The sequence below is a fragment of the Theobroma cacao genome, chromosome 10, assembly GCF_053813885.1.
Source record: "Theobroma cacao isolate CCN51 chromosome 10, ASM5381388v1, whole genome shotgun sequence".
NCBI classification, from domain to species: Eukaryota; Viridiplantae; Streptophyta; class Magnoliopsida; order Malvales; family Malvaceae; genus Theobroma; species Theobroma cacao.
Window position 1 is genome coordinate 2627500 of NC_142648.1, and position 19875 is coordinate 2647374.

Genomic DNA, 19875 nt, shown 5'->3' on the forward strand with positions numbered 1-19875 from the left:
AAGTAAAAAAGTAACGAAACTAATTGAAATTGAACTAACTCGGTTAGTTCGGTTCGGTTACCAAAAACCGAACTTAATAATTTTTTTTTTCAAAACAAAAAATTATTTACTTTCATTAATAACCTGTACATTTGCAAAAGAAGGCAAAACAAAAGAATTGCTAATAATATTTTAACTCTCTTTCGGCACCTTCTCTTTACTCCCAAATGGGGCTTGTGTGACAAAATATATGAAACAAAGGTAGAGTCAACTTTAATAGAGACACAAAAATGTACATATTCAAGACACAAAGGTAGGGTCAACTTTGATGGAGACAAAAAAATGTACATAGAAATGTCCAATACCTCAAAAGTTCCTACAACTCGCCTGAACATATTTAGAAAACAGAGCAAGAAATATCCCACAGCAGCACAACTATAACCAAAAATCAGGGAAAGATGTTGCACTTTTACAACAATTCAGATATGCAAAAGGAAAAAAAGGACCTGCATCATTCCAATCCTTATAAATTTCAACGTAGTAGAGAAGCAAAAGATCCAACAACTAACAAAATCCATAAATTATATTTCAAAGTGGACAGATTCAGCTAGATAAAAACAATAATAAATAGTCTTCAACAACAACAGAGGGGGGTTCAACAAAGGGAAGTGCAATGGCAGGTGCTTGGGTTGGATTTTTAGCAGCAGCCTAAAATATAAAATTCAAGAATAAAGACTATCAATAAAGGATAAACTTTTTCAAGAATAAGATAATATAAAATTGTTAATTTGATAAATATTTAGGAGTATATTTATCAAGTACTAAACCTTACTTAATTACCTTAAAGATTATCAAGTACATTGTCCACTGCAATCTTTGACAACTCTACAATACATAAACAAGAAAGTGAGAAATAAAGCAATAACATATTAACAATTGAAACATCAAAAATGAAATGATGATATAAATAAAATACTTACCTTCATCAACTTTCTCAAGCTCTGCCAAATCATTCTCAGTGTCATGAAGATAATAGGAAGGTCCACGTAGCCAATCTTAAGCACAAATAAGAGCTTGCACCATTTTAGGCATTAAAGAACTCTTATATGCATCAAGCACACGACCACCGGTGCTAAAAGCTGATTCCGAAGCAATTGTGGATGGAGGAATCGCCAATACATCATGAGCTAGTAAGGCAAGAGTAGGATACCTATGACTATTGAGTTTCCACCAAATGAAAACATCAAAGTCATCACTATCGGTTGCATCAGGCTCATTTAAACTCAAATACTTCTCTAATTCAGACTTATCCTCTTCCTTACCAATTACAATCTTATATCTCTTAAATTCATTCAGAAGAGCAACACTAGCACTGGAGTCAACATTATCATCAAATTCAGAAATTTGGCTCACTTGGGATTGGCTATTGTCACCAACTTTCTCAAGAGGAGGTTGTACATTTTTTTGGTATTCAACAAGCAACTCTTCCATTGTTTTCTTCAAACTCACACAAATCGATGAAGCTTGCTCATTGGAATACATTTTTCTCAAACAAAACTCCACAAATACAAGTTTCTTCCTTGGATAAAAAACAGAGGCAACATAAAGTAGCTTATTCATTTTTTCTATATTTCCCCAATACTTATCAAATTTTTCTTTCATTTTCTTTGCCATTGTTTGCAACTCAACATCAGGATGCCTTTGTCTATCTCTCAAAATGCAATAAATACCACAAATATCATCAAGAAAAGTATTAATAGTTGCATAAGAAGTACCTGAAACTTTTACTATGAGTGTGTAAAAATGTTTCAAGAAAAGATTCAACCTTCTAACATTTTCCCAATCTTCATGTTTAGGTATCCCATCTCCCATCAACAAATCAGTTCTATACTGAGAATCGGCTTCCTCAAATAAAACAAAGGCTTCTTCAAACTTTTGAGTTGTTTCCAACATCAAGTAACTGGAATTCCATCAAGTACTAACATCTAAACACAACAAATTTTTTGATTGAATATTTGCAGACTCAACACATTCTTTGAACTTTGCTAATCTAGCAGGTGACTGTCTCACATATCTAACCGCCCCTCTAATACAAGCAATTGAATTATTCATTTTCTTCAATCCATCAGTGACAATGAGATTAATGATATGTGCAATGCATCTCATATGTAGGAATTTGATTTCTAAAAAGCTATTTCCTAATACGTTCAATTTTTTCTTCAAATATGCTATTGCAACATCATTGGAACTAGCATTATCAATAGTAATAGTGAAAACCTTACTAATCCCCCAATCATGTAAACATTTATCAATTATTTTCCCAATGGCCTCACCTTTGTGACTATAAATTGGACAAAAGTGTAAAATTCTCTTGTGTAATTTTCAATCATTGTCTATAAAGTGAGCCGTAAGACACAAATAATTCTCTCTTTGAATTGATGTCCATGTGTCTGTGGTCAGAGAAATACTAAAAGAAGATGTTCTTAATATATGCTCGAAATGATTTTTTCCATCAACAAAAATATTAAAGCAATCTTTAGCAACAGTCCATCATGATGGCACAATAAATCTAGGACATGAAGTTGCCACGAATTCCTTAAATCCTTTCCCTTCTACAAATCTGAAAGGTAACTCATCTCTAATGATCATCTTAGCTAGAGACTTTCTAATGGCCTATTGACTAAATTTACAAGTTCCTATTGACCCATCCCCCGATTGAAAAGCTAACTCAGTTTGCGTAGAATCATTAGCAGAACTAGGAAACCATTATTTTTAGTATTAGCAGAAAGTATCATATCACAATAATTACATCTAGCTTTTTGTTCACCTTGATCATTGACGAATCTGGTGAAGTGTTTCCAAACTTCAAACCTCGGTGGAAGTGCTTTCCGTTTCTTAGAATTGACAGCATCGCTTTCATTGGTGGAGATTATAGTTTGCTGTGTAGTTGGTGTTGGTGACGATGACGGCATGCCAATAGAAGTAGACTACGTAGTAGCAGCACTAGGAGTAGGAGCTGGATTATCACTTTCACTTGCCATTGAAATCTTCAATCTATCACTCAAAAAGAATTAATTAATTAGCAAATATGTTATTCAAAAATGAAGAATCCATTAAAGATAATCTTCAATCTTAGAGCATTTATTAAAGAATACAACGTATTTAATGAGAAATTCACTAAGGCAAAATACTCAGATAGTGCAGATACTAAAACATTAATTGATGAAGTTGCAGACAAATATTCATCAAGAAATGGGCAGGTCTAGGTTTTTGTAAGGCTTTCCTCATAATTCAATAGATCAGCGCATCTTCTCTCTATAAGTTCCCCAAAATCAAAGCAAATAGCAAAGAAAACATACAAAATTTAACTTTGTGACTTATCCTTAATTTTTATCAGCAACCAAATAAAGTCAAAATAAAAAGTTCAATAATTTGAGCACTAAGAAAACAAAATACCCAAATCCACAAATGATAATAACAATTCAACATAGGTTCTTCACATAAATTCTTAATTAATTAACAAGAACTACAGTAATTTAAAAGAAGAGAATAAAAAATCAACTAAATGAAGTAACACATTTATCTGAAATTAATTGAATGCCAGTGAAACGAGTTGAAGGATAAATAAAACAATCACGGCCATTCTTTTGAAACAACATACGGCATAGGTTTCTTAATTTTTGTTCTTATTCAATGCCAATGAATCTGTCCAGTTGATGAAACTATAGTAGGACCCCAAAGGCATTAAGCACAAAACAAGAGCTGTAACGCTTAAAAACAAAGGACCCCAACCTTCGAGAGCACCACAGCCACAGGAAGCAGAACAGAATAAAGTTGGGTTGAAGTACAGCCCAACTCAAGGCCCTAATACCCCTAAGCAGTAAACAGCCCAACGATATTAACATGTTATTTTAGCAAGTTAATAGAAAATAATTGAGTTTAATTTTCAATACACATAAATAATAACACTAAAAGGCACCTGATGCAAAGCAAAATATTAAAGCATGAAACCAAAAATAGATCGAAGTGAGTGCTTAAACCCAAAAACTAAGCTAAAAGAGCAATTTCACAAAAAAAAATTCAATCAAAAGAAAACAAATCAATTCAATAAATGGGGTTTCGCGAAATCACCAAATTTCCTGATGAAGTTGTAGAGAAGAGGCCAAGAGGGGGGATCGAGGGAGAGTTTGGATGGCAGTCGGCAGAAGCAAGAATCACGAAACTTGAATCTTTGGGAAAAGACGAGAAGATCGAGAAGACGATGATTCGTTTGGGGTTTCGCGAAATCACCAAATTTCTTGCTGAAGTTGTAGAGAAGAGGCCAAGAGGGGGGACCGAAGGACAAGGGGAGAGTCTGGACGGCAGTCGGCAGAAGCAAGAATCACCGAAAGTCGAGAATGGAGACGGTCAGACGAGAGCCAGTGAGTCATGGGACAGCAAAAAGGCAAAAAGGGTAAAGGGCTGGGGAACTGAGAATCTGAGATTGGGTATAGGTTTAGGAATTTTTTAGGGGAAATCTCCAAAATACTCTTGTTTATGTTCGGTTAGGAGTTTTTTTAACCGAAATCGAACATAAAAAATTACACTAACTGAACTCCTCTAACTGAATTAACAGAACAATCGAACTAACCGAACCAAAAAAATCGAACTCAGTTCGAATCGGTTTGGTTATTCGGTTATGTGTGTATGTGCTCACCCTTATTTCCAACTCTCACGTGTGGCCACATTTTGCCCTATTTGATTGTCGCGTGTTTGGCTGCGTGTTGCCTCTTGCAAATCTTGCACTCTCGACAACCCTGTCTTAGGAACAGGGGGAAAGAAAAATTGCAGCTTTGGGTTTAGCAACTGTCACGGCCTAATCGAAATATGATAGACGTAGCACGTTTGTAAGATATAATTTTATAGACATTTAAGATTTTAATATATATTTTATATTACTAATTAAAAAAGATTAATATACTTGAAGAATATAATGGTTCACAAAGCTATATTCGTCGATAGAAATTAAAAATGTCATAATTCGATAATATTCAGAATTAAACTTTTAAAATCATAAAGTTAACATGTCAAGGTAAAAGTCTAAATACTAATTTAAGATAGCTCATAACAATTAAATAAATTCTAGACAATCTAAACCCAGGTACTAGATTACGAAATATCACTTCTCGAAATTCCGGTGTGACTAACCAAATTACAACTTGAAAAAAATTGAAAGAAGAAGTGAGTCCAACTACGCAACAAATAACTAACATCCCTTCAGCCGGATTAAATATGCTCAAAACATTTAGGCCAAAATATCATTAATCATATAAATATCAAAACAGAATCTTGGGTAATTTTATTCAGAATCATGTAAGATTTTGCTTTCAAATAATAAAATAAATATATTTCACAAATATTTAGATTTTAGAGGTCTCCTATAACATGCTAGGATCACACCTAACCCTGTGACATAGGTCAAAAATAAATCTGTAATTAATCCCGATGGCGTGGGTTAAAAGAATATCAAAAGTAACAATTGGCTACGCTGAACAGATATCACAATTACTACTATTTTGTAACTGGTGTTACGATTGGGAGACCGATCTCTAACCACGTACAAAATATATGTCAACATGGTCAACATTTAATCGTTATTAATTGGTAGGGCCAAAGCATAGTCATACTAGAAGACAAAATAGAAACATATATTTTTAGATTACCCAAATTCCACAAAATAGTGTATCCATTTTCTCAAAACATATCCCATGCCAAAACATATCTCATGCATATAAAAAACATAATCGTTTCAAACTAAGAATTTTATGTTTGTATTCACAAAAACATATATGCATATATTATACAAATTAAGTTATATACAAATTTCAAAATCAGTAATCATGCTTTGTATAATTAAGATTCTAAATCCAACATGCAAAAATCATATATATACATATTAAATGCTTAATCAGATTTTAATAAATTATAAAACAAAATATATTATATAAAATATACGAAATTCAAATTCATATTTAGGCTAAATTTTGAGGTGTGAAAACACTGAAGGGATATCAGCCACTTACTTGATTTGTTTAGTTCACTTTCAAGTAGCAAATCAAAAAATCCTTCTAGTAGCTTAATATATCAAGAAAATATATATAAAAATCAGAATTGAATTTGCAAACAAATCCTACAAGGTGAGTTTTCATTGACCATCCTAAGCACTTAGGGTGTGTAACAACCTTAATTGTAATTTAGGAACATTTTAATTAATAAGGTAATATTTTATTATTATATATATTTTTTAATTAATAAAAAATTCAAATAAAGTTGAGAATTAATCTTAAATCATAAAATATGTAACGATTTAATTTCTGATAGAAAGATAATATTAATTTCATATATAAAAATCATAAAACTTAAAGTATACTTTCCTTTGTATAACACACTTTATCTCTTTTCAAATTTTTTACACCCCAAACTAATTTTTGACAATTAAAAACAAGGGGTAATTTTTCTAACAACCATCACCTTTTTTTTTGTTTTTTTTTAACCTTTCTCCCTCAATTTATCCTTAAGCTTAATAATTCCCTATAACGATTAAAATACTTAAAGGGTGAAAGGTTCAAATTGTTGGATTTAAATAAATAGGTTAAAGCTAACACAATTATGTATTTACAAAGAAAAGGTAAATTAGGCTAAAAAAGAATGACTAAGGATAAATATAATAATGTAAGCTCAAAAAGGCTCAAACAATGCAAAGATGGCCTAAATCACTTCTTATCATAAGTGTTATCTAAGATTTCGCCTTGAGAGAGAATCAAGCAAATTCTAAAATTCTTGACTTCACTATACTTTTTATCAACATAAACTTTCTCTAAATCATATAAAAATTCTAAAAAAAAGGAATGTAGTACTCAAATTATTGAAAGTCACATTCTAAAATGAAGCTATCACAAAAATATTAACACAAACTTAAATCATACACATATTCTTGCCAAAAGCTAAAATCGTGAAATAATTAAATATCATCTTAGGATAAGGAAAAATCATAAACAAGGTAAGTGATAACTAATCCTAAAAGAAGACAAATAATTAAAATTAAATCTAAAAATTTCACAGAATATTCACCACCAGAAAAATAAATTTACCTCTTTAAACTTAAACTAAACATTGCCCTTAATGTTAGAAAAAATAAAGGAAAGGTAAATAATACTCCCTTGTTCGTTGGATGAATCCAAAGAAACTCTAATCTTCCTCCTCATCTTCATTATCATCAATACTTGTAGGAGGCCCCTTTGTTTTTACTAGAAAATGAAAATAAATAAAGATTAAAGTTGACGTATAAATAAATAAAATAAAATAATAACTAAATGAGAAAATATGAGTTTCGAAAGCTTGGGTTGCTTCCCAAGAAGCGCTTCTTTATAGTCATTAGCTTGACTTTGGTTGAGTTCTTATTTCACCCTTTAAGAATGTTTGAATTTGCATGAAAAAAGCTTGAGGTGTGAAAGTAGCCTCTTTTTAAGATGAAGTTGTAGTGGCTTTAACTCAAGATTTGGTGCTTGCTCAACCCAAGGCAGTGGAATAAGTTGACTTTTACCCAACTTCTCAAATTGAGTTTTTATTGAATAATAGACTTTTGGTATAGCCTTCAAAACATGTATAACATTTGTAAGTTCTTCATTTTTGTCCTTTGTTGTTGCATCTTGAGCCAAACAAGCTACAATGAGTTTCTTTGGATTTTCTATATCAACAACCTCCTTAGATAACTCAATTATATCCAAAAAGGGAATAGGAAGCACATATGGCTTGACTTGTGGTGGTGTAGATACTTCCTCCTTTTGCTTAATTTCCTCATCTTGAATGTGATTGTTGGAAGTATACTCTTGATATACTTTATCTCCATCATTTACCACATCCTTGTCGTTTAGCTCATTTAGATGCTTACCATATTCTTCTCTTTTAGGATTAAGCTCAGTGTCATTTGGTAAAGTTTCTTGAGGCTTATTTTTTATGTCATTAATAAGTTGTCCCACTTGAGTCTTAAGATTTCTCAATGAAGCAACTTGACTCTTAATGATGGCATCATTCTTAGCCATGTATTGCCTGAGAACATCTTCCAAGGTAAGCTTTTTTTCAAGGATAGGAGCTCTAACTTGTGATTGAAAACCATTATGGAAAACAGGCTATGATGAATATGTAAAACCCCTATCATTACTCCAAGAAAAATTTGGATGATTCTACCCTAAGTTATAATTGTTGGAGTATGAAATGTTTTGCTACCTATTGAAGTTTTCATTAAATTGCATTGATTCATAATAGGTTGGACAATAATCACATGAATGCCCATCTCTACAAAGTTCGCATCTCATAAAAAGACTAGGAAAAACATTAACACCCTAATTGTCAATTCTTTAAGACAAAGCATCTACTTGGACAACCAAAGCACTAATAACCAATTCATAATCACTAGCAACCCTCCTAGACACAAATTGTTCAAATGGCCACTGATAGTTATAATAATTCATCACCTCAACCAATAGTAAATGAAAATAAAAAAAAATTGAATTAAGACTAAATTTGCTTGGTATTAGTATTAGTAAAAATTCTAGAAACAATTCTCGGGCAATGACTTCAAAAACTTGTTAGTTGAAAATCCTACTACACAAGTATACGTATCGAATAGATAATATATAAGCAAGCAGAGTATCAATCGCACAAAGAATTGATCTAAAATTTTACTAAGTACTAAAATTTTACTAAGTACTAAAATTAGAATAATTTAGTTTTATTCAAATAATTAAAATTTGAATTCTAATTAAACTAAAAACATACTAAACTAAAACTAATTTAATTAAAAATTAAAGAAACAAAATAATAGGGTAAAAAGAAAATCAAACAAGCCTAAGATTACAAATCTCTCACACTTTATCTAAATCTTAACTCTCTTCCTTAACTTATTTCAATGGGTTGAATTGCTAACCTAAAGTTCTCAATTATTTATAAGGGTCTTCCTACTCGTCTTATAAAAATATATATTTTAATCAAAACACTATATCCCTATGTGAATTGAAATTGAAATAGACTCATTAATTAAGTTCAGACTCTAAATCTGGCTACATATGGCCTACAGGTATATCCTATCCTTTACGCAAATCAATTAATATGATCATATGCTATCTCAATTTTAGTTTACACTAACTTCCTTTCCCAAGTTTGTTTAGGTTTCTAAATCAATTTAATTGGTGATCAGGTAATTAAAAGCATTAAGAACAAATTGAAATAAACAATTCAAATCCCATTAAAGATAAGCAAGAAAAGATTAAAAATTTAGATTACATATTAGTTTAATTACAATCCTAGAAAAAGAAAATTAGCTACTCATAATTGCAAAGACAAATAACATCATATAAAATTCAACCATTGAGAGTAACAAAAAAAATAAAAGCTAAGGAAGTAAACAAAACGATTGATTGCAGCTTTGTTTCCCAAGTTTCTTCCTCAACTTTCAATCTCTTGAATCTCCAAAAGTTCTCTCCCCAATGTCTCATAAAAATATCCTATTTATACTAACAAATTTAACCTAAAATCTCTTCAGTTAACCTACTGATTTTAATTGGACTTAAAAGTGTAATGAGAGGCCCAAAAATCAAATATCATCTTTAAAAATTTCTAGTCCTGCAGCAGTATGCCTCGTCATTTTTCAATGCTTCTTTATATTCAAGGCAGAACTAGGCAAAGTAATCTTCATGAAAGTTGTAGCTATGTCTCTTAGCTTTCCAATAGCACAAGAATTACATCATTTGGAGTTCTGTAGGGAGAGGTGTGGACAAAATACCGAAGCATAGGCAAGTAGAATTTTGGGTCTTTCAAACACTTTACTTTCCAAAATTAAGCCTAATTTTCTTAAATCCTAAAAAAAGCATAAAACCTAATAAATAATGGTCAATTTAAAATAAATAAATATAAAATTAAAATAACTCACTAAAATTAAACTAATTATAAAAATAACTAAATTATAATTAAAAATTAAAGATTTAGTTAATATTTAATAATAAAATTGGACTAAAATAATTCTATTAAATAGAATTATTAGAAGGAAATGGAAGAGTGAAGGTCAAACATCATACAAAACTCGTGTTCAGATCTCATACTCGAAAAAACCGAGGAGAAAGGAAAGCAATGACTTAAAATGCTTGGGTTAGTAGGTGAGAAAAGAAAACTTGAGTGTCTTGATTTTGAAATGCCTCTTCTACATCACCTTCTTTTGCAGTCAAATTAATCCTAAAAAAAAAAAAGGCTCCACTATTCAATTATAAAAAGACTTTATCCATAAAGTCTGTGGAATGGTATAAAGTCTGTGGAACAGTCTATATATATAATCAAAACCATAACCTGAACAAATATTGAAGAAAAATAGAAAGAAAAGAAGAAAAGATGAAGAAGAAGAATCAAGAGAAACAGAGCCATGACCCAGATCGTGATAACCCAAGAAACACTGCAAGGTAAGAAGTGTTATCATTTTCTTCTCAACATTCACCACGATCCGATCCGATCAATTGGAAATTGGAAGCCTTTTTAGATCAGTTTTGCATTTGAACAGCGATTTGGATGAAATCCTTTACCAAATTATACCCTTGTTCCTTCAAGAAAAAGAGCAAGTGAGAACTTGTCTATATATTTTCTTTGGAATTTTATCAGTTTATGTTATGATCAGACAAAGTTTTTTGAACCCATTATGAGGGATTTTGATCGATGTTGCTTTTTGGACAGTAATTTGGATGCTAATGATTTCATCAGTCGTCTACCTAACAATATCCTTTACCAAATCATTTCCCTGCTGCCATTTCGATCGGTTGCCCGAACCACGTCTCTTTCAACTCAGTGAAAGGACCTTTGGAAAGAGATTTTGTTGGATTCGGTACATGATGTAACAATGGAAAGTGCTGTTGTTATTATATTTAGATTTCTTAATGATTTTGCTGAACAACATGGACCAAGAAATAAATGGGGGTTCCGTTTTAACTTTGGCCAAGGCAGAGCTCTCTTTGCTACCATTGCGACTTCGTCTTGATTTCTCTACCGGGAAAGAAGAGTTGTTAAAAGTCATATGATCAGTCTTTACGCCTTTCAAAAGAAAAAAAAATACTATAGGTCTTTGCCATTGAACCTTCCATTGTCCAATACTTGAACCTTCCATTGTACATTTAAAGGAGTATATATATAGTGTTTTTCGGGGATTTGTATATATGGGAGGCGAAACGAAGGCAAAGAAACCTAATGTTTCGAGTGGAGGCAGATAAGCCTTCGTTTAATGGGAATTTCCTTTGATAACTTTTGTCTCTTTGACCAGAGTCAATTTACTTGCATAGAATTAATCCTGGAAAAGGCTCCATGTTGTTTTATAGTGACTTTATACTGTTCAAATTCTTCTCAGGAAAGATCATTGTCTTACTCAAAATATATATTTTAATAAGCAGTCAATAATGACCTGCCAACAGGTTTTACAATGACAAACTTTTGAAAGTTCATAAGAAACAAAACGTGAGGAAAGGAGAGCTGGTTGAGGTATCTAAAAGAATCATCAAGGAAAGAAAGAGCCTGAATGCTCCTGGTAATAAGCCAAGAAATGGTGGAAAGTAGCCAGGTCAAACCAATTTGAGCTCTTGTATAAATCAATCTTGCATTTTAACAGATTTTTGAAGGCGTTGATTTTATCAATAGTTTAGCTGACAACATTCTTTGCAAAATCATTCACTTCTATCAAATGAAGCATCAAGTGATGGAGCATGATCATGATGGTATCAGTTACATAACAAATATTGACAAGTAGGAAATGTCTCACCTTTTCTTTTTATTTACAATTTGGTAGGATCAGGCAAAATTTTAGTGAAACCATTTCTGATATCAATCTTATTTTGCAGGAATTTAGATCCTAATGATTTGATCAGTTGTTTACCTGATGATATTCTTTGCCAGATCCTTTCCTTGCTTCCTTTTGAATCTGCTGTTAGAATCACTTTCCTTTCTACTCGATGGAAAGACCTCTGGAAGAGGTCTTTAATGGCTTCCATGCATGATGGATCCTTGGAAGATGTTGCTATTACAGTATTGAGCTTTTTAATGATTTTGCAGAACTCCATCGACCAAGAAACAAATGGAGTTTCCAGTTTGACTTTGGCCAAGGTAGATCCCTTTTAGCCGCCATTGCACCTAATAATACACTTCACCTTGATTTCCTTGCTTTTAAGCAAGAAAATCCAAGGCCATTTAATTAGTTGTTGAAGTTGAATCGTCCATTACGTGATCAGTGGCCATTTCCTTATAACTCTAATGAGTTGTTGGAGCCAAATCGTCCATTGCCTAACCCCCGCCACCGGCTATCCTCCTATATATTCAAAATAGAAAATTTGCATCTCATATCAGTAAGCTGCCTTACAAGTAAAGCACTTGCTTCTATGGTGTCGAATTTCCTATTTCTTGATAGCTTGATTATCGCAAAATGCAGGGGGTTACAATCTTTAGATATGGAAGATGCTACAGGGCTTCGGAAATTTATTGTCTTGGATTGTCCACAATTAGAACACTTTTATTTTGGGGGTTCCTGTTTAAGGTCTTTGCGATATCGGGGCGATTAGTGTCTTTTCGGTTTAAAGTTTCCTCCAAATACAATCCTTTTCGCAGATGGTTCAACCTGGATGATGCCATGCTTGACTTCAGACAAGGGCCTGGGTTCAAACATGACATAGACAATGATAGCTTCATCTCAAGCAAGAGCATACAATTCGCAGAATCACTTACACTATGTAGATGGGTTTTTGAGTTATGTTCAATTAATTTGATCACTCTCTCAAACATTTAAGTTTTCAAACAAACTTAGATTCTAAAATGAGCATTAGGCTATAAATTGTCTACTCTCAAACAAAATTTACCAGCTTCTATACTCATAACTACTCATGGCTCAAAATTTGATCAGTTTTTTTTGTACCTATCTGCAGACATTCATCTATAGGTGCTGGATATCTTTCAATACCTTGAGTAGGCTTTGTTTGCAGAGGCTAAAAAAGCTGCGATGGATTGATTATTCAGCTGAGAAACACAATAGTAATTCCCTACTCTGCTTTCTGAAACTCTGTCCTAGGCTGAGAAGACGCTATGTAACTGTAAGTCTTTCCATTTTCTTCATATAAAACGTGGATTTTGTAGAGGTGAAACTTTTCATTGAGTGTGATGGTAGAACTGACAACATTGCAACCATTTAATGCACAAATTTTGATATATTCTCTTCAAAACTCTTTGTAACCTGCTGATCAAACTTGCAGATTGATGCCAAAAGCTATAATATGACAAGTGCAAAAAGGATCCCAGGTAATGAAATGATCATTGAACTCCAAAAGCTTGAGCTCTTGAAATTAGAAGGCTTTGCAAATGAAAATGAGGAGATTAACTTCATAAGGCAGTTGACACCTTTATTCGAAGCAAGACCAGTAATTATAGTCAAGTCAAATGGAACTTGTTCGTGGCAGTTGATAGGAGTACCTGAGCTGGAAAAAGAAGGGAATTGTGCATACAAATTTGAAGAAGTAAAAAATCTCCACAAAATATGTCCGCATCCTGTTCATATGAAGCTCTAATTATCGTCTCTCGTTGTGCTTAATTTCTTTGTCTAGAAAAAGTTCAATTTCATAGGATTTGAGATTAAAGAGTTTATTTATTCAGTTATGACTGTTGTATGCTCCTCATTGAGATGGTTTCGAGGTATGTACACTTAAATTAATCACTCAAACAGGTTGATTCTAAAGGTTCTAACAGGACAAACACAAATATGTGTTGAATGACAGTCACGAGGCTTCCAAGATTAGTTCTCAAAGTTGTCATATTAGAAGAATTTATTTATATTTTTTTTATATTTTTTTTATGAGTTGCAAGTTATCGTTTCATATGGAGAGGGAATGCACGAGAGGACGCACCCCCATCCCATTTTGGCTACAAGTGGTTGAAACAGGTATTCAATCTGGAACCATTGATCATAGCAAGTGGGGACAACTCCTCACAAAGATAAAGCAATTGTTCTAGCTGTCACTGTGTGGGTGCTAAGGTATTTTCAGTTTCCCTGCATATATGGAGAAACGCAACAAAAAGGGAAATTGTCCAATATATGCTAATTCAGCATACCAGCTGTGGAAAATAAACTTCTTCGAAGAGTATATCGAGTGAACAAAGTTTTCTTTTTTTTTTTTTTTCTATATCGGAAGTGAATTCATTAAGTATCAAATGATACAAAGTCCGATCAATAAGTAAGGATCAGAGAGGAGCATCAAAACAACGCCACTCCAAGAGAGAGACGCAGGAGACCCTATACAGATAGTGACACAGCAAGTAAAACCATACAGAAACAAATCATTCAAAGCACCTTGCATCATCGAAGAACAGCAAAGACCCCTTACATAAAAAAAAACACCCGAATCGTACCACAACAGCAAAGGATACGGACACCAGGCAGTAAACAGGATTAAAGTTAATTTCGTAGTTATTAAGAAATATTGATCAGCTATGGTTTCATAAGATGCTACAACAAGTACAACAAGAAGGAGGTTCGTGTCCAGGTGGATACTCTACTGAAAGAAGCTTAGGCATCGGCACAGCTTGTAACTGTTTATTTCCATTCGGTTGTTCGAGGCTTTTTCGATTATTTGTTGTAACAGGATCATCGCTATCTGGAATTGGAACCTCTAATGGGTTAGGAATCCTCTCTTTGATTGGCTTCTTTTGTAAATTAGTAAATTCCAATTCTTGATATGGTGTAGCACATGAGACCACCCCTGAAAGTTGTTGATCGAGATGATAGAGAGTTTCCGAGCTTGGAAGATCATAATTGTCCAGATATTGTTTTTGACCTTCCTGCTCTGGGCTCAGCAATTTCTTAGGAAGAGACTCATCTCCATGTTCTTGAGAAGGCTGCAGTTGTTGGGGCAAGTACAGGGTACTTTGATGAGTTGGCTCTTTTGGAGGAAATCCAATTAGAGGCTGAGTATAGTAGGGACTTGGAGGGCTTTGACTTGACTGATGATCATTAGCTGTTGGAAGATGAACTTGTAAAAAGGGACAAGATGAACAGTAAGGGATAGAAGTGGGTGATTGGGACAGTAGGGAATTCTCTGCAGCACCATTTCCTAGAGGTGAATGCTTCTTTGGAGGATGAAACATAGGTGGAGTGCTAGCCTTTGAAAGATAGCTTGGATCAGCCTTTCTTGGAGGTGGAGTTGGAGCTAGATCAGGTGAAACTGAAGGTTGATACATAGTTCGAGGATGGCGTCTGGATGCAGCATGAACTCCCTTTATAACCGTTAGGACCAAAGTATTCTTTTACAGCATGAACCCCCTTTGTAACCGTCAGGATCAAAGTATTCTTTTACAGCATGAACCCCTTCCAGGTTTTACCTTACGGGACGATTAATAAAATTCTCTATCTTGACTGTGCAAAAAAAGTATAGCAACTATCGGAGTTTCTGAAGGCTGTGTGTTGTAAAGCACAGGTTGCTCACTTCATAGCTTGAAAATGATATGAGGTTACAAATTCAACATGAGTACTTTTGATAATACCCCTGCTGTTTATTATGGGAACTGAAACACCATTTTATCTTCATGTTTTTCAGTGTAAAAGTGCTGTTCATTATGGGAACTGAAACACCATCTTATCTTCATTTTTTTCAGTGTAAAAAGTGCATTTAAATGAAAAAAAAGGATAATATCATTCAAGGTTACGTATAGATTATAACTTATAATGTTATTTTTATAACAAATATATGTATAGGATAAAAAATGTGATAATATCATTCATAGTTATCTAAAGTGGTAAAAATAAGAAATAAATATAAACAATGAGAAAAAGTAGTATTTCTACTTTGTGTTAGGTAAAATAATAAAAGCGAGTAGTTTGATAATTAAATAATTAATAGATGTAAAATAATAAAAAAAAGTAGTAAATACTATACTTTTGGGTATTCCACAATAACAAAATAGGTAATTTTGTAAAAAAAAATTAAGTATAAAATTAAGTAATAATACGTTGTAATTCTATTGTATTTTATAATGCAACTGATGCTTTTCAAAAAAAAATTCTTTTGCATTTTCATAAATTGGAAAACAGTAAATTTAATAATAAATACAAGGATAAACTTAAATAGGAACCCTTTCATGAATATATTATTATAACAACATATAAGTATCGGATAAGAAATAAGTGTAAGCATTCACATTAAATATAATACTACTTTTAGATTATGTATAATAACAAGAAAATGTACATGTAATCATAAATTGTAATTTTCTTATATTATTAGTAGTTAAACAAATCATAATTTAGTAATATTATTGGACTCCTTGACTTTTCTGATGCCAAAGCAAATCCATTGCTTGGAGCAACCAAAGCAAACAAACAAGAATAAATTCCGGCCCATAAAATATTATATAATATTAAAAAAATGTTGTTAACAATATTCTCTTCAATTCAAATTGAATAGTATTTCATCTTTGCTTAAGTCATCAACGTTGCGTCACTTTTCTTTTTGAACACCCACCATTAATTCTTGTTCTTTTTTTTTTCTGTATTTCATATATATTAATATTTTAATATTCTTTTTTATTGTTTGGAATTAAAAATGATAATTATAAAAGGTTAATTTCGTATTTTTTGATCAAATATGAACATTCAATTTAAAATGAAAGGAATAATATATATTTCCAGTGAAGATGACGGCTTGTGAAAGGAATCAATCTATAAAGGAACGAACAGATCCTTGCACTTGTTTCTGCTTGCCTAAATGGATGAATATCAGTGGTAGTGATCACGTGTGTCTTACCAAAATTAGTGAGAATGAGGAGCAGTATCTATAACATAGGTAAAAGGAAGCCCCAAAGGAGCTTCCTCATTTACCCACGTGTCGACTCAGATAATGTTCACGTTTTCAATCTCTAAACCCATGATGAGTAAGTCAATTTACAGAAGAGTCAGTCAATACTCAATTAAATTAAAACAACATTAAAAAAGAAAAATCTTTACCCTCCTTCAATCCAGTGAACGCATTTCCCTCCAAGTCCTTGGTGTTGTGTAAGATGCTTTTCATGCTCCAACGGGGTCCCCAAGTTTTGCCACGTGAAGGTTGGAGAGAGAAGTTGGTGTTGTGATGTGTTTGGTGTCTCGAACTGTGCATTTTTTCAGACGAGACACGTGTGTGGTTTTAATGGAATGACGTGCTTAGCTTGCTTTTCATGCTTTCGTTTCACGTCTGACTTGATTTTCAAATTTGGGTGAGGAGTTTGTCTTTATTTATTTTGGTTACTCCAAGGCCATCCTTTCTGTTCTTTCGAGTTTGCGTCTTTCATTTTTTGGTTTGTATGCTCTGTTGTTGGTGATTTCTCCCTTTGAGTTTGGCTGGTTTGCTTTCCTGTTTTCTGTGCTTTGTGTCTTTCTCTGCTTTGATTTTGCGTTTTTCTTCTCAAGGGTTTTCCTTCCATTTTTGACTACTATCTATCTTTTCCTAGTTTTGTTTTGTCTCCTTTTTTCTTCTTCTCGGCTTTCATTGTTGTTTCTTGATTCCATTATATATATAAAAAGAAATTTGATTACTCCCATTTTAGTTTGGGTATTGTTAAAAAATAATTTTTACTTCATTCCATTATTTATTTGTATAGTTGTGTTTTTGTGTTATAGTGATAGCCATATCTCTCAGTTGTGGTGGATGAATGAGCCATTTGATGCTTTTTTTTTTTTTTACTTTCATCTTTAATCTGTTGAGAATAAACTCTTATGGTTTTTCATTGGTTGTTTATTGATGCGATCATGAACGTAAGAACGTTGAATATGAATTACTGAATAGTTTAAATGGATGTTAATTATTTATTTTATTTATATTTATTATAAGTAATTCCATTTGGATCAGTCCCTTGAAGGTCTATCTTTCTCATGGAGATATTGATTTGACAGCCTTTGTGGCCTAAACTTAGAGGAGGCTCTAGCCAACGATGTATGTTCTGTCCTTCAAAGAGAAGATCATAACAGCTGCAGAGTTTGTGGTCAAGGATGTCCAATTATTTCAGGCAAAGGTTTTTAACTTCAACTTATGTGTTTCTATATATCTTTGCTCAGTCAAATTATTTATTTGCTGCTTGCCTAAGTGACAAACCTATTTACATTTGTTTTAGTCATTCCTTATTTTTTTTGTTGACATTTACGTTTATCAGCATTTTGAATTTGATGTTCCGAATGATTTCTTGGTGATGGGCAAAGACTGGCGAAGCATTAAAGGAAACAGTTTAGTGTGAAGTAAGAGCACCCAAAAAGAAGTCCAGGTAAAGGTGATTAAAATATTTTTCTTTAATCTTTATCCCACTCCTCTTAATTATAAGTTTCTATTAACTACCAAGTTACACGTCCGAAGACAAGGATTGTCACAATCTATGGTAATTTTTTTATGATCACATGTTTCTGATTTCATTGTTTTTATTTATCATCAGGTTTTGATTTTTTGTCTTCGTAACAATTGCTTTTTCTCTGTTTCTTTCCTTTCTATTATTTTTGCTTGCCTTATCTGATTGTAATTTTCAATTTGTTTTGGTTCCTTATTTGTTACTCATTGATAATCATTTAGTTATTTTATGACCTTTTATTTGCGTTTATTGAGGTTTTATATTATAATCCATGGATTATTGATTGTAAAAAAAGATTTATACAACATCTTAATTTAATGAATATCATGTGCAAACCTCTCTTTAGTTTCTCTTTCTTTCTACCATTAATAGTTTTTTTCTTCTTTCACATGCTTAGGTCAAAGCAGCTAGCATAAAAGAATCACAAACTATTTATCGGTGTGCTGCTATCCTTATTAGTCTCTTTAATATGACAACTATGTAATTATTTCTATAAATAGTTTGTAAGAAATTTATTCACGAGAGCACATGAAAGTTACAAAATTGAATATGATATGGAGTTGCTTGGTATTTTTTAATTAATTTCTTTTCTGACTCTTTATGTTTATATCTTATCTTTGTATTTTAGCACAAAAAATTTGTTATTTTTTTTAGTTTATTTTTTTGTATGTAACTTATTTAGATATTTATTCAATTTTGTTCGAATTTGTTGGTTTTTTTATGGAAAAATAGGTTACTTTATTCTTAATTAAGTTAATATATAACAGTAATGTTGGGAATATATTGGTCAAATCATTATACTCTACTACTCTATTAAATTTAATAGAAACTGCTGAAGTTACGAAATTACTTTAATAGCTTTTATAGTAACGACACAATATAATTCCGATTCATAACAGTTCATATTTTATCTTAATTTTTTTTCATAAGCATTAACTTTTTGTAAGTTAGTTGAAAATTAATACATAAATTTGTGAACAACCATATAACAATTATTCGCTTTGTGGTTAACTTTACAATAATTTTTGTGTATAGATATTTTTACAAACACATATTTTAAGACAAACAATTCTAACTCAAAAGTTTCCTATCCAACGAAATAAATATTCTTTCATTTTGCCGCAACGCAAAGCAGGGGTTCAATTCTAGTATGACTTAAAAAGAGTTTGATTCTTTGAGAGGATATTGGGTAGATATGGTGTGTGGTAAGCATATTGACCAGTATCCTATGGGTCTGGGCTATGGTCGGATGCTTATAAGTGGTGGAGGGAATTGTTTTGTTCTCTCATTTAATTATTTTAATTTTAGCTACGTGGGTTCGCCAATGCTTGGCACCGGCCTATGGTATCTATAATCTATCTATAATTAGAAAGAGGCCCCAGTGCCGCTCTCACGTTTGGCCACTTTTTTGACTGTTTGAGTGCCACGTATTCGGCATATCTGAAGGGAACCAACCCCTTCCAGCTCTCACGTTTGGCCACATTT

General features: G+C 32.4%; 2 long non-coding RNA genes and 1 pseudogene across 2 annotated transcripts; all 3 read left to right on the forward strand.

Moving 5' to 3' along the window:
* The first annotated feature begins 10387 nt into the window (after nt 1–10387).
* On the forward strand, nt 10388–11295 carry LOC148760262 (uncharacterized). Its single transcript, XR_016023193.1, has 2 exons — nt 10388–10466; nt 10735–11295. It is a non-coding gene; the product is annotated as an uncharacterized LOC148760262 (long non-coding RNA).
* A 433-nt stretch (nt 11296–11728) lies between these two features.
* Nucleotides 11729–13595, forward strand: LOC148760263 (F-box protein At2g39490-like; annotated as a pseudogene).
* A 3689-nt stretch (nt 13596–17284) lies between these two features.
* On the forward strand, nt 17285–18972 carry LOC18586168 (uncharacterized). Its single transcript, XR_016023121.1, has 3 exons — nt 17285–18066; nt 18205–18318; nt 18788–18972. It is a non-coding gene; the product is annotated as an uncharacterized LOC18586168 (long non-coding RNA).
* The last annotated feature ends 903 nt before the right edge of the window (nt 18973–19875 follow it).